The sequence below is a fragment of the Gopherus flavomarginatus genome, chromosome 8 (genome assembly GCF_025201925.1).
Source record: "Gopherus flavomarginatus isolate rGopFla2 chromosome 8, rGopFla2.mat.asm, whole genome shotgun sequence".
In the NCBI taxonomy this organism is placed as follows: domain Eukaryota; kingdom Metazoa; phylum Chordata; order Testudines; family Testudinidae; genus Gopherus; species Gopherus flavomarginatus.
Window position 1 is genome coordinate 108,142,823 of NC_066624.1, and position 14,495 is coordinate 108,157,317.

At 48.9% G+C, this 14,495-nt stretch overlaps 1 protein-coding gene across 4 annotated transcripts in view; it reads right to left on the reverse strand.

Moving 5' to 3' along the window:
* Window positions 1-14,495, reverse strand: part of DIS3L2 (DIS3 like 3'-5' exoribonuclease 2) — a 299,945-nt gene that overhangs the window by 187,882 nt on the left and 97,568 nt on the right. The window lies entirely within an intron of this gene.

Here is a 14,495-nt window from a genome sequence, read left to right on the forward strand (position 1 = left end):
CCTTGACACCTCTTTGGTTCCACTTCCCAACCACGTCTCCAGCACAACCAGAAGCTCTGGCATTCAGCTTCTGATCCCTGGCTCTGACCTCCGATTCCACTTCCTTGCCACATCTCCAGCTTACCTATGGGCCCCAGCTTTTGGCTTCTGTTCCCTATCTTTGACCCTCAGTTCTGCTCTCCACTATGCCCCTGGGAATCCTCTGATCCTGATTCTTGACTCCAGTGTGATTCCCGTTCTAATCTCCAGGCCTGGCCACTCCCATGGGTCTGACCATTAGGCCCCACCGCCCTTGTCCCAGTCATGATCCTGACAGTGAAACTGTCAAGAATAAGATATATCACTCTGTTGCAGCCTGGAAAAGCTATGAGCAGCAGCAGAGGTAGGAACCTCAGCTGTTCGCTGGAGACACCTCAAAAACTGGAGGCTGCAGAAGAAGTGATTAATGGAGACTCCTTATGACCACTTGAGCCAACCAGGAGCATCTGGGTAGGAAGGGAGAACAGAGAATTATTCCTTCCAGCAGCCAAGGGGGTTGGAGAGCTTCAAATTGACCACACGCCTATTAGCAGATGGAGTGTCCCAGAGCAGAGTCCATGAGCAGCATCTTGTTTCGACTCCCATTACTCTCTCCTTTCCCCGGCGGTCTGATCTCGGAGTTGGGGGAGAGAAGTGGTGGCATTTCTTTGCAGAAGATATACTCATCAGAAAACCAGTGCCAGACACCACTCTCTGCAGTTTTCTTTGCTACAGATTTAGGAGATTTTTGAAGGCACTAAGGGTTGTTAGATACCCACCTGCCTTCTGTGCCTTTGAAAATATCCCTTTTTAAAAAATAGCATCTTGATAGCTTAAATTCTGGAGTACAAATACGGTTTTCTCCCTAGCTACTAGGACTCTGATCAGTTTTTGAAGCTCTGATTATGCAGATCAACAATCATCAATATGGCACAATTGAGAAAAAAAATATTCTCTCCTTTAGTATTTAACATGTGGATATGTAGCATATACATAGTCTTCCACATCAGTTTTTCCCGATTTTTCACAGATAAATTACCTGGGATTTTTTATTAAAGGAGTTCTGTTTTTACTGATGTACACCCGTTTATCAATCCACTCAGTATTTTTTCGGGTACTTATTTTTGTTAAACACTAAAGCTTTACACAACTGTGCCCTGCAACTCTGATATTGAAGCAGTTCCCCCATGTAAAACACAGAACTCACACACACAGTGGAGGTCGGAAAAATCAAACAACATTAATATCGTGCTATGTTTGGCTCACAGGAAGACGTTGCCCACCTACGTCTTTATGTCTGTTTAGCGTGGCGCTGAATTTAAACAAATCAGTCCTCCACAGACAGATATATAATGCCCCCTATCCATCCGGATACCTCCTCTACTGCCAGTCTCCTTGTGGGTTTGGATGGATGAGTCAGTTTTTCTGGATCCCCACGCAGCCAGTCCTGTCCTTTCCATGGCTGGCTCCAGTCTACCCCCAAAATGGGTACCCCATCCCAACTTCCAGGGCTCCCAAGAGAAGGCATCTCACTCCCTACTGGTCAGGCTAACTCCTCTTCCCAGGCTTTCCCTTATCAATCGTTTCACTCTGCCCCTTTCTCACTCTGCAGGCATACCTGCAACCCTTCCCCAAACCAACAGGGCCCTTCTTGCTCTAAATAGTCTCTCTCCCCCTCTTGGTTGCCCAGCAGACTCTGAGTCTGCCCTTGGCTCCCCTTTCCTACCAGGAACAGCATGCCTCTCCCTGAACTACCAGCACGCAGAGCCCCAGGAACCTAGACAAGTTCCTTGGGGATTACAGATGGGTAAGGTAAAAAGGTAAACATGAGGAGAAAATGCAAATCGATGCCTGACTACCAACGAGAAAACACGTGCTTAGAAATTTTCAAGAGGAGTCAAGACGGGAGCGAAGAGGATGCATTGCACTTGCAAGTACTGCAGCACTGGGGTCAGTGCTCCCGCTGACAGAACAAAGAAGCTTGTCAAAAGCAAGCAACACAAGAAGCTTAAAGAAGAAAATGAGCTTTGGGAGAGTCAATATCAGGAGCTTTTCACCAGGGTTTAATGAAAAGGAGGACACAGCACGATTGTATCAATGAATTTTTGTGCATGCTCTTTGTTTTGCTGGAAAACCACCGCTAATAGCAGAAGGGCCTATTGGTGACTTTGTGCGACAATCCAGTCCAGCTGGAAAACCCTTCCTAATGCAGACAACCTCACTCGTAAGTATCTGAAAGAAAGATGATGCTTTAGTATCTAAACTGATGGAACGAATTGATGGAAATGTGGAGTCTAGTCTGATTTTTGATGAGTCTCCTGATGTTTTGGAGCCTCTGATTCTTGGCCTTTTGTTTTTGTTTTTTGATTTCAAGGCAAATAAACCCACATGTGACATTCATCCTCTCTGCTGACGCAGCAAGAACTAATATGTTTGAGACGTATCAACTAATCTGGGAAAATGTGGCCCCAACTAACACAGATTCTGCTTTCTAAATCTGCATGGGAGATTAAACTCAATCAGAAACCGGAGCTGCTACATATTACTTGTCCTGCTCATCCAATTAACGTTGCACTGTTAGCAGCTACAGAAGAAATGAAATCTTGCATCACTGGTTTCGGGGCCATTTTCAAGCATGCGAACAAGCTGAAGGCTTTGTTTTACACAATGCAAGACGAGTGCAGACCCGGATGCCACAATCTGAACCCCAAAGTGTTTGGTGCTGAAGATTCTTTTTGGAATGTCATCCAGGTGGTTGCACCCTTCCTCAAGGTGAATTTTGCAGCAGATTATGACCTTATGCCAAAGGGTTTCAACCATTTGCCACTAAAGACGAAATTTCAAATCCGAAAGGGGAAATTACTACTGACATGAACGTGCCTCGCCCTGACTGTGAAACTGGATGTGCTGGCTTTTTGGAACAGTCATCAAGACACACTTCCCAACTTCAGCGAAGTGTCATGGCGAGCTTTGAGGGCACCCCCTTGGATCTATTGATGCAGAGCACAGATTTTCAAACCTGGACTACCTCCAAGGCAGCAAGAGGCTCAATGTGAATTTGAAGATACTTTGAAGAAAATTATGCAAACGGATTTCTGAAAAAACTGCTAGTTCAGCGAGAGACAAAATATCCCTTTGCACATTTAAAAAGGAGTTTCAAAAACACTGTAGTAAAATGTGTATATTACAGAAGTTTTTTTGTTTTTCTTCCCCCCCACCTTTTTTAATCAAATAAAAACTGAAATCGCAACACATTACATATACAATCAACACTACAAAGCTTGCCCTACAAAGATCAATGGGAAAGTGGGTCCCAAGTATTCCAGAACAGTGGCCTGCAGATGGTAACAACAGTTGACAATTTGGCCCCAAACAATTTGATGGGATAATTACAAGCCTTACTGGAGTTATTAAGGTCTTTACTGACTACATTTGACTTAAAAGAAGGGGGTTGTCTTACCAGCTGTCCTAACGGTTTTATGCTGATGTTGAATATTTAGGTGGAGAGGCGTGAGCTCACCCTGCTCCAGCTACCTGCAAACTAAGGCCATTACAGCTCTTACCCAGGTCCACTTTCATAGAATATCAGGGTTGGAAGGAACCTGAGGATGTCTCTAGTCCAACCGCCTGCTCAAAGCAGGACCAATCCCCAGATAGATTTTTGCCCCAGATCCCTAAATTGCCCCCTCAAGGATTGAACTCACAACCCTAGGTTTAGTAGGCCAATGCTCAAACCACTGATCAATTCACGGCAACATATTTAACTAGATCTTTCATTACATGTTTAGCTGAGTTAGCGCGATTAACTTGCAGAGTAAATCCTCAAATACAGCGGAACGATTTTTTGCTCAGACTTAAGGCAGAGAACAAGCCCTAAAAGTTTGTGCTTATGAATTTAGTTTCAGAAAAGTTCAAGCAGGTGGAAAGAAGGGGTTAGAAGGAACCTATTAAATATCCCTAACTATAGTCACTGCCACCGATATTATTTTATTGAGTCACATGTTTGTGAGCTATCCATGTGGATCTGAGATATCCAGTGTATGTGGTCAGCATACAGTGAAACCTCTTAGGAGCAGAGCTCAAGAACCCACAATAGATTTGTTGGACAAGGATGGGTTTTGGCAAGGTGACAGTACTTTACTAGCTTTTATGAGAGTGGGTGCCATTCTCACAGTACAAACTGTTACTATTTGCACTGCTGATGTTTCCTTATCAGCAAGTCTGAAGAACTGCTTTAGTATTTGATAAGACTGGCTCAAATTCATGTGAAATTCAGATTACAGAGGAGCATAAGTGAGGATGTAACACTGTAAAAGAAATACCGTGTACAGAACATATCACGTTTTTCCTGGTTTGGGGCAGATCTGCAAGGTTTCACTGAATGCAAACACTTATACTAAAAACATAAAGTGTGAATTTGTTTTTTATTGCAACATTAACTGGTGGAGATGCTGCAATCTTGTAAACAGCTTTATACCAAGAGGAAGGTGAATGAAGAGAAAAAAGTTAGGCTATCTGAGCTCCCAAAATTGAACAGTGGGAAATCCTCTAACAACACTCACGGATTGCATCATATTACCCTTTTATACATGTAGTTGGGAGATGGGAACACAGCAATCAAGAGTCCTTTTTACACCTGTACCGTCTCTGATATGTGGATTCTACAAGTTACCTAAGCAGGGCAGAGAAGCCATCCAAGCCCCAGTGGACTAACCTAACCTGCTCAAGTGACCCTTTCTTAGCACAATGTCCTGAGTCTGAGACCCACTTTGCCTCTCAATTATATGGGTTTGTCCTTTAACCTGCTCAGCAAATGCCATGAAGAGTCTAGTATATACCTGAATGGCTGCGTCCTAGCCAAATAAAATATGCCCTCATGACATCCAGCGTGTGACGTTTCATTTAACCCAGAGTGGAATGTGATTTAGGGAAGAAAACCAGGAAGTGAACAGACTGATGTGGAACTCAGAAGCCACCATACTCAGAAACTTCACATTAGGGTGACTCTATCCTCATGAATGACTGTTGGCGACAGGAGGAATATGAGGCCTGCCATGGAGGCCTGGATCTCCCGTCCCTCTACCTGACATGATGGCTACTAAAAAGGCTGCCTTGATTGACAGGTGGTAAAGAAAACAGGTAGCCAGTGGCTCAAAGGGGAAAACCATTAATCCAGTTAAAACAAAGTTAAGGTTCCAGGAAGGAGCGGATTGCCTGACTGGTAAGAAAACATGTGAGCCCTGTGAGCAATCTCAACACCATGCGGTGGAAGAAACCGGTGTAGCCTAATACACGAGGACGACATGCAGACATATCTGCCACACGTACTCGTACTGAGCTAAGAGAGAGAAATGTCTGTTTTAGGGAAAGAAAATGATCCAGAGAAGGGTGACTGAAGTGCAAGTGTTTGCTTGGATCTCTGCCTTACAGGATTGTGACAGCTGGTCCTTTAAAGGAGCAATTAAGAAGTAGATCTATTTAAAATCTATCTATCTGTGTACTGGATACCATGGATAGTGAAACCACCAATAAGTGATACTTTCCAGACTGCACAAGTTATTGATCCTTTGTTCTCACCACCACTTAATATACTCTGTGTACAATAGGTTTCTAATCTTGTTCACTACAGCACTTACGTCTAAATTAAGCTGTTTCTGATCAACTTTATCAGGCAGTGAAGTCAATCATACAGCTTGGTTTATTCTAGTCTATATGTGTTCTGATGCTGTGCTCATCACTGTAGTATCTGAGTCCCTACCAGTAGGGCATTAAGCAACATGATTAACATCTGTCGCATGTGATTTGCACTCTCATCCTCTTCTTCCCAGGACGAGAACTGAGTGAAGTTAAATTGGGTGAGGATTCTGTTTTCTGGGAGATGGATTTTTAGGTTTGTTTATAATATAGGTTTGTCTGTTTCTAGATGTTCTCATTTTACCAGTGCTTGACTTGATGGCATTTTTCCTTAGCATGAATCCTTGAGACTTTGCTGTATAAATACGCCCATCAGAAGCTTCCGTTCGAGTATTGTACTGTTCAGTTATGTACCATTTATTCCAGTCTTGCCACTGCTCAGAAAAGGTGATGTTTATCTCTGTGCAGAGGCCCCTGCAAAGGTCGTGAGTGCTTGAGTCCTCACAATTGGGCTAAGGTATGTTATGCATAGGCGTTGTCAGCCCTTACGCACAGCAATGAGTTTCACTCTTACACATTCCCTTCTCCTATTTGCGTCTCTCTCTGCTGTTGCTGCAAAAGTAATTTGTTTCAAGGGGAAGGGATTTTATACAGGGAACAGCCAAGATACAAAGCTTAGTATAAAAGATCTGTATTACGTGGATGGAACGACACCAGGAACACCCACATTTTTTCAAAGGAAGTCTAGTTACACTGTACACAGTGAGGGGTAAGGGTCCAATCCTCCAAACACATGTGCATAAATCCTTTACTCAGGTGAGTAGACCCCCACTGAGTCCAATGGAACTACCTGCATGAAAAGACGGTTACTCACCTTTGTAACTGTTGTTCTTCGAGATGTGTTGCTCACATCCATTCCAGTTAGGTGTGTGCGCCGCGCGTGCACATTCGTCGGAAAACTTTTATCCTAGCAACTCAGTGGGCCGGCAGGTCGCCCCCTAGAGTGGCGCCATCATGGCGCTTGATATATACCCCTGCCGGCCCACCCGCTCCTCAGTTCCTTCTTGCCGGCTACTCCGACAGTGGGGAAGGAGGGCGGGTGTGGAATGGATATGAGCAACACATCTCGAAGAACAACAGTTACAAAGGTGAGTAACCGTCTTTTCTTCTTCGAGTGATTGCTCATATCCATTCCAGTTAGGTGAATCCCAAGCCTTACGTAGGCGGTGGGGTCAGAGTGAAATGTGGCAGAATGAAAACTGCTGAGCCAGAGGCTACAGCATCTCTTGACTGTTGAACCAGGGCATACTGCGAAGCAAAGGTATGGACCGAGGACCAATGGAGCTGCGCGACAGATCTTGTGGGTAGGAACACGAGCCAGCAAGGCGGCAGATGAAGCCTGAGCCCTGGCAGAATGCACGGTGATGTGGCTTGGGGAAATATGAGCCAAATCATAACAAGTGCGGATGTACACCATCACCCAAGATGAGATCCTCTGAGAGGAAAACAAGCAAGCCCTCCCTTTGGTCTGCTACCATGACAGAACTGGGGCACCTTACAAAATGGTTCTGTCAGCGCAATATAAATGCGAGCACTCCACCGATGTCCAGGGAGTGCAATGGTTGCGCCCATTGCGTTGAGCTGTGGGTAACGTGAAAGGCCGAAACCACCTTAGGGAGGAAAGCCGAGTGCAGTCATAACTGCACCTTGTCTTTGTGAAACCTAGTGTACGGCGGAACCACCGTAAGAGCTCTGAGCTCGGAGACCCGTCTGGCCGATGTAACAGCTACGAGGAAAGTTGTTGTCCAAGACAGGTATAGCAGAGGGCCAGTCGCGAATGGCTCGAATGGGGGAGACATAAGTCTGGTTAAAACTAGGTTGAGGTCCCAGGTTGGGGCTGGGCGGCACACCCGAGGGTGCAAGCGCTCCAAGCCCTTGAGGGACCTCGAACCCATAGAGTGTGAGAACACGGAACGTCCACCTTAGCCTGGCTGGAAGGTAGAGATGGCTGCCGAGTGTACCCTCAGCGATGATACCGCCAGGTCCTGCCGCTGAAGGCCAGAGGCAGGCCAAATAGAGGGGATCGAGACCTCAGTAGGAGCAAGATCGAGCGTATTGCAGCTGTAGAAGAAACGCTTCCACTTGGCCCGGTACGTTGACCAGGTGGAAGGCTTCCTGTCACCCCGGCTCAGTTAAGCAGCAACCACACCGTGAGGCGAAGAGGCTGCAGGTCCGGGTGACGAAGCTTGTCGTTGCCCTGAGTGACGAGGTCTGGGTGGGGTGGTAGGGTAATTGGGTTGGTTATTGACAGGCCGAGCAACGTGGTATATCAGTGCTGCCTGGACCACTCTGGAGTGATCATGATGATGCGCGCTCTGCCCCTGCGGAGTTTGAGCAGGACCTAATGAACCAGTGGGAACAGTGGGAAGGCATAAAGGAGTTGGCCTTTCCACGGCATCAGGAATGCGTCCAAGATTGATCCCGAGGAGAGACCTTGGAAGGAGCAGAACATCTGGCATTTTCTGCTCTCGCGGTGAGCGAACAGGTCTATGTGAGGAAACATCTCCACTTCTGGAAAGCAGAACGCCTCACATGGGGCAGAGTGATCACTCGTAAGACAGGAAAGACCTGCTGAGTCAAAGCGCCAAGACGTTCCGAACGCCTGGGAGAAAGGACGTCACCAGCTCCATCGAGTGGGCCATGCAAAAGTCCCGGAAATGGATGGCCTCCTGACAAAAACGAGGGAGGACCATGTCCCTCCCTGGTTATCTATGAAGCACATGGCTGTTGTGTTGGCTGTAAACACCGAGATACCACGGCCTCACAGCTGCCGCTGGAACCCCTGGCACGTCAGGCGGACTACTCTCATTTTTGGGGCATTGATGTGGAATGCCAGCTCCCGAGAAGACCAAAGGCCTTAAGCTCGGAGGTGACCATGAGCACTCGAGCAGAGAGATGACGCGTCCGTCGTCAGGGGCAGTGAGGGCTGGGGAGGATGGAACCGCATCCCTGCCCACACCAGGGAGGGAGTTAGCCACCACTCTAGGGAGCCTAAGGTGCTCGAGGGAACGGTGACTACCAGGACCATTGGCTCCCTGTCCGGGTGGTACGGCGAGGTGAGCCGGACTTGGAGAGGACGGAGGCGGAGCTTGGTGTGTTTGGTTACAAACTTGCGGGCAGCCATGGATCCAGGAGACTGAGACAAGTACGAGCCGAGGTCGTTGGGAAAGCCTGCAGACCTCGGATGATTGTTGCCATCGCCTAAAACCGCAGTTGTGATAAGCAGGCTCCGGCTAGGTAGGAGACCAGGATAGCCCCTAGGAAGTCCAACCTCTGCGTGGGAACCAGAGTGGATTGCTCTATAGTAATCATCAGGCCTAGACCTGTGAATAAGACCGTGACGATGCCCACGTGCTGAGTGGTTTGTGTCTCGGAGTCTCCTCGGATAAGCGAATCGTCCAGATACGGAAAAACGCATATCCGACATCAGCGAAGGTAGGCGGCGACTATGGCCGTAAACCAGAAGTACTGACAGTTGGCTAGAAAGCGGAGGTATCTCCTGTGCGGAGGGAAGATGGCGTTGCGAAAGTACGCATCCTTCATATCGAGGGCAGCATAGTAGCCCTCAGGAGGTAAGGATGGAATAATGGTTCCCAGGGATACCATGCGGAACTTCAACCTTATCCTAAACTGGTTGAGTCCGTGCAGGACTAGAAAGGTCTGAGACCTCCGTTCGAGTGGGGGACTAGGGCATAACGGGAGTAAACCCCCTTGCCCCTTTCGTCAGTTGGCGTCTGCACCTCTTGTACGAGGGATTGCTCGTGAGAGGGGTCCCTGAAGGGGGACAGGGCTGGAACAAATTAGAGGTGGTACCTATGCTCCACCGTGCGCAGGACCCAGCGATCTGAAATTAACTGGGGCCACGCCAGGAGAAAGCGGGATTGGGATCCCGGCCTGTGACTGGTACACCGCCCTCAGGCGCACCTTGGAAGGTTCGTCTTTGGTCCCAGTGGTAATTGCGAGGGACCTTGACCTTGGCTCTTTAGGGGTCCTGACGTTCGTCTGCGACCACCTTGGCCTCGCCGTTTGCTACAGACCTGTCTCTGGCTAGGCACAGAGTATGGCGGCTGGGGACAGAAAGGCCTGCGTTTGGTCGCTGGCATATGCATGCTGAGAGAGCGCATTAGGACCCTATTGTCCATCAGGCTTCGCAGCCTGGGGCTGTCTTTGCCAACAAAGGGTAAATCCTGAATGGCATACTGCAGCTCCGGCTGGAGGTTTGAAACCTGAAGCCATGAGATGTACCTCATGGCGACACCAAAGGCCAGAGTCCTGGCTGCTGAGTCTGCTGCGTCCAACGAGGCCTGGAGGGACGCTCTGGGTACTTTCCCCCCCCCCCCCCCGTCCTCCAAGACGGCAGCGAACTCTAGGCGGGAGTTTTGAGGGAGAAACTCCATAAACTAAACTACCTTCACCTAGGTGCTATAATTATAGCAGCTAAGCAAGGCTCATTGCATTGCTACCCAGAGCTGCAGGGCCTCTGCAGAGTACACCTGGCGGCCAAGCAGGTTCATTCGCCAAGCCTCCTTTGGTTTCGGGGCTGGCGCCCGCTGGCCATGCCAATACCTCTCCTTAACAGACTGAAAGACTAGTGAGCAGAGAGGAGAGCGGACAGACGAGTAGTCGTACCCCTTAGAGGGCCCCATACCGGGTCCTCTACCTCTGGGACCTCCTCCACCTCAGGTTGTCGGGGGGTGTATCAGAATCGTGGTCCTGAGCATAAGATCTGCGCATGTGGGGTGACACGGATGCGTGTCTGGATGGCCATGGAGGTACTAAAAGAAGGCACGGGCAGAGTCTCTGACTCTATCGGACCTTGCCCAACTCGGTACCGGGGACCGGCACCGGGAGGCGTACCGGTACCTGGAACGAGATCCAGACCTGCAACCAGAACGGTGCCGGGAGGTCGACCGAGATCTCGAGGCTCAGGGAGAGGCTACAGGAGTCAAGGTACCTGTCGCGGTGCCGGGAGTCGGAACGGTGCCGATAGCGGGTCGGCGAACGGGATACTGACTGGTGCAGCGAGTGCGACCAGTACCGATGAGGAAAACAGCACCGGGACTGCAAGTGGTGTCGGGTGTGCCGACGGGACCTGGAGTGTCTGCGGGACCGTGATCATGAACGGTGCCGCTCTGCTGTGCTGACAGAGGACGGTCATATGAAGAGACTGTATTACCCGCACCGGCGGTGCCAGGGTCAGGCAGCATCGACTCTGTCATGGCAATGAGATCCCTCGCCGTTGGTAATGTCTCCGGCGTGGAGGGAATAGCAGGCTCAACCACAGTGCATACTGGGGAGCTGTCAGGCACCGGATCCGACAGCCCTCGTGGGACCGGGATCGACGGTACCGAGGTCGTCAGAGCTTCGGTAGGTGTCGGTGCCGGGTGATCCGACTTAGATGAGCTCTCTGGCTGCGGTGCCGTCGGCACGGAAGCAGCAGGAGCAATAGGCTCAACCACGGCGCGTGCCGGGGAGCCGACAGGCACTGGATTCGACGGCCCTTGTGGGACTGGAATCGACGGTTGCCGACGTTGTTGGTGCCTCAGAGGTGTCGGTGCCGGGCGATCCGACTTAGACGAGCTCTCTGGCTGCAGTGCAGTTGGCACGGAAGCAGCCGGAGCAGTAAGCTCAACCATGGCGCGTGCCGGGGAGCCGTCAGGCACCGGATTCGATGGCCCTTGTGGGGCCCGGATTGACGGTGCCGACGTCGTCGATGCCTCAGCATGTGTCGGTGCCGGGCAGTCCGACTTAGACGAGCTCTCTGGCTGCGGTGCAGTTGGCACGGAAGCAGCAGGAGCAGTAAGCTCAACCACAGTGCGTGCCGGGGAGCCGTCAGGCACCGGATTTTACGGCCCTTGTGGGACCGGGATCGACGGTGCCGACGTCGTCGGTGCCTGAGCAGGTGTCGGTGCCGGGCGATCCGACTTAGACGAGCTCTCTGGCTGCGGTGCAGTTAGCACAGAAGCAGCGGGAGCAGTAAGCTCTACCACGGCACGTGCCGGGGAGCTGTCAGGCACTGGATTCAATGGCCCTGGGGGACTGGAATCGACGGTGCCGATGTCATCGGTGCCTCTGCAGGTGTCGGTGCCGGGCAATCCGTCTTAGACGAGCTCTCTGGCTGCGATGCAGGTGGCACGGAAGCAGCAGGAGCAGGGGGCTCAACCACGGTGCGTGCCGGGGAGCTGTCAGGCACCAGCAGGAATCGTAGGCTTTCTCGACCTCGGAGGAAGGGAGCGGTGCCGAGTCAACTTCAGTGCCGGGACAGCCGGTGCTGAAAGGCCTTGGCAGTACCGGCGGGGTCTGGTGCCGAGGAGGAGCTTCTGCCAGCCGCTTGATCATCGCTCGGCGCCAAAGGTGGAGGGGCAAGTGAAAGTCCCGCTCCTTTTTGTTCTCGGTTTAAAAGCCTTGCAAATGGGGCACTTAGCTGTCAAGTGTGACTCCCTGAGGCACTTCAAACAGGAGTCGTCGATCTCCCTTCGGCATCGGCTTCTGGCAGGCCGAGCCCATTTAAAAACCCGGTGAGCCGTGCATGGGCTCCGGCACCAGGTTCATGGAAGGGGCTACTTCCTGAACCCCGCTAACTATTACTAAACTAACTATGTTAGCAAAGAAAAAACGTATAACTATACAAATACATATATAAAAGGATTATAACTGCATAACTATATACGAGAACTACGAGTAGCTAGGGAATTGGAGGTCAGCTAAGCTGCGCTCCACTGTTCCAACGACCGACACGGGCGGTAAGAAGGAACTGAGGAGCGGGTGGGCCGGCAGGGGTATATATCGAGCACCATGACGGCGCCACTCTAGGGGGCGACCTGCCGGCCCACTGAGTTGCTAGGGTAAAAGTTTTCCGACGAATGTACACGCGCGGCGCACACACCTAACTGGAATGGATATGAGCAATCACTCGAAGAAGAATGAAGTTACTCATGTTGGGAGGATCATGATCCAAGCTGGTGGTAATATTATCTGAGGCCAAATTCCGCCTTCAAAATGTGAATGTGGGGTTCTTTTTAAAAATGATTTGGGCTGCACGTGCACATTATGAGGGCAGAGTTTGTCCCAGCAAGTTAGCATTGACTTGTCATGTTCCTTGCTGCAACACTAGCAGAGATGCCGCAATAACTGTGTCTGGAGACTGGCTAAGTGAACCAAAACTCTGGGTAAGTGAGGATACGTGGAACTGCATGAAAGAAAGGAAACAAGCCAAACCAAACATCAACTGCTCAAAAATAGCTCCAGAAAAAGCAGCAGAAAAAATGCTATATAAAACAAAGAATAAAACAGTAAAAGCAGCGCGAGAAGAGATAAGAGGAAATATATGGATAAGATCACTAAAGAAGCTGAAGTGGTTGCTGAAAGAGGGAACAGTAAAAACACCTTATCAGAACCTTGCTGAGTTAACTGGCAAGTTTAGATCAGCCATAGGGCTTGTGAAGGATAAACAAGTAAAGACAGAAACAGCAGAAAGAGAACAGAGTGATGGGCAGAGCATTTTTAAGAAGTGCTGAACAGCCCAACTCCACAAGAAACTCCTGACTTTGACAAAGAAATTAAACACCAGAGCTGGACACCTTAATTTCTCATACCCCAAACAAAGAAGGTACAATAAAAACCGTAAAACCTGGGAAAGCTGCAGGTGAAAACCAAGTCACCAGGAAAAGCTGAAAGCTTGTAATGATGAGATCATTGATAAAAATCACCAAACTTTTCAACAAAATGTGGGACCAGGAAAAGCCTTCAGCACAATAGATAGATAGTCAAGAAAAGTGACCCTAGCAATTGCCATGATTGGCAAGGTGCTACACTCCTTTCAGTGACAAGGAAGATCTCTGCAGTATCTCTGAAGCAGGATAAAGGAAGCAGCCTAAGGCAAAGCTAAGGGAAAAGCAGACCAGATTTTGACCTGGAAGAACCAGATTTTCACTCTAAGAACAACCACTAAGGAAAGTATCAAGTGGCAAAAATCCACTCATTATAAATGTCAATAGATTTTAAGAAGGCTTATGGCAGCTTCCATCTTAATCCACGCTGCAGCATCTTGAAGCGTGATGGTATGTCAACAATAATAATTAACGAGATCAAGACTTTATATCAAGATGCAGCTTGCACAGTGAAAGTACACACAGACCTGAGCTAATGGTTTAACAGATATTGCTGTTAAACAAGAATGCACTCTCTCACCTCTGCCAACACAGCTTAACACTAGAAGATTTAGATTTTGTTGACGATATGGCTCTTCCAAGCGACCGGGCAACCAACATATAAGCAAAAATGAAAGACTGTCCAGTATTACAAAAAAGATGGGGTAAATAGTTATGAAAAAACAAATCTAATGAGAACACAAGCAACCCCCAACTCAAGCATTAAATTAGAAAGCAAAAGAATACAACAGGCAAGGCAATACACATGCCGTAGCAGTAACATGCAAACCAACGGGGATGTCCAGAAGGAAATAATGTCATAAATTGGCAAAGGCAACAGCTGCCGTCACCGACTCAAGCAAGATTTGGTCAATAATAATCTACGTCTTAAAGACCAAGCCACCAACCTTAAACTCAATTGTTTTTTTACATTTTAACATATGGATGTGAAAGATGAAACCCATCAAGAATATAGACAGACCAACTAATTGCCTTTGAAAGCAAATGCCTCAGGAAAGTAGTAAATATTAAACTGAATTAATTTATGACAAGTGCTGAGATTTGTCAGAGCTCAACAATTCTGTCTCCAATACTATCCGGAGAGATGATGGCAATATCTTGAACGTGTATTAA